General features: G+C 43.9%; 1 protein-coding gene across 1 annotated transcript in view; it reads left to right on the top strand.

Moving 5' to 3' along the window:
* The window catches only part of HHIPL2 (HHIP like 2), a 25,601-nt gene that overhangs the window by 13,075 nt on the left and 12,305 nt on the right, over window positions 1-221 (top strand). The gene's annotated exons all lie outside the window — the stretch shown is intronic.

Here is a 221-nt window from a genome sequence, read left to right as displayed (position 1 = left end):
GCTTGTATCAGGCAACCTTGTCAAACTCTTATTGGCTCTATTGGCTTGTGTGTGTGTGTGTGTGTGTGTGTATTGCTCTTGTATCAGGCGACCTTGTCAAACTGTTATTGGCTTTATTGGCTTGTGTGTGTGTGTGTGTGTATTGTGCTTGTATCAGGCAACCTTGTCAAACTCTTATTGGCTCTATTGGCTTGTGTGTGTGTGTGTGTGTGTGTGTGTGT

Source organism: Ailuropoda melanoleuca, chromosome 8 (assembly GCF_002007445.2).
Source record: "Ailuropoda melanoleuca isolate Jingjing chromosome 8, ASM200744v2, whole genome shotgun sequence".
Lineage (NCBI taxonomy): Eukaryota > Metazoa > Chordata > Mammalia > Carnivora > Ursidae > Ailuropoda > Ailuropoda melanoleuca.
Note: the sequence above shows the minus strand (reverse complement) of the source record. Positions and strands in the feature narration are given on the sequence as shown.